At 27.1% G+C, this 609-nt stretch overlaps 2 protein-coding genes across 4 annotated transcripts in view; one reads left to right on the forward strand and one right to left on the reverse strand.

Annotated features, from left to right (window-relative positions):
* Window positions 1–609, reverse strand: part of LOC100159991 (legumain) — a 521,349-nt gene that overhangs the window by 156,293 nt on the left and 364,447 nt on the right. The gene's annotated exons all lie outside the window — the stretch shown is intronic.
* The window catches only part of LOC100163528 (armadillo-like helical domain-containing protein 3), a 9,564-nt gene continuing 8,961 nt past the window's right edge, over window positions 7–609 (forward strand). The window contains exon 1 of one of the 2 annotated variants that reach the window (XM_001952540.5): window positions 7–202. The gene's annotated coding sequence lies outside the window, so the exon portion shown is untranslated. Of the gene's footprint in view, window positions 203–428; window positions 449–609 lie in introns of those variants that run through there. The other variant, XM_029485864.1, reaches the window with a different exon arrangement.

Genomic DNA, 609 nt, shown 5'->3' on the forward strand with positions numbered 1-609 from the left:
TAAAGTCGTTCAGTATTATTCTGATCATTCTACAGAATCGTTAATGTCGTGCGTAGAATGTATCAGTAATCATAATTGGTTTACCTATTTTGTTCAAATGTTATTTGAGTACTAGTAGACATTGTGCACAAAACTATAGATTATTAGAATTTATACGTGATACGCACTTGCTCGAACCTAAGTAACATTAGTCACTCTGAAGGTAACTTTATTTTATATTATGCCAAATCGTTAGTTATCTCTGTCGTATACAGTATACACATTCATTGTGAAGTGTTGCTCATTGACTTTTTTGTTATATATGTATAGGTATATTATAATATTATTTAATAAGTGTAAACTATGCATTCGTCAGTAAAGTAAACATTCAACAGCTGGTTAGTTACAGAGAACAATATTTTTAATTTTTTATGCAACCTACAAATATTATTATGTTCAAAATAAACATGTAAGTAGGTACGTTTTTATAGGTACTGGTTACATATTTTAGAACTATGTACAGTTTCATATAGATATCATCTTATTTTTATGATAGTAATTTGTATTTTTTGTATAAAGAATATTTTATTGTTTATACATACTGGGTGATTCTTTTATCAAACAACACTC

The sequence above is a fragment of the Acyrthosiphon pisum genome, chromosome X (genome assembly GCF_005508785.2).
Source record: "Acyrthosiphon pisum isolate AL4f chromosome X, pea_aphid_22Mar2018_4r6ur, whole genome shotgun sequence".
Lineage (NCBI taxonomy): Eukaryota > Metazoa > Arthropoda > Insecta > Hemiptera > Aphididae > Acyrthosiphon > Acyrthosiphon pisum.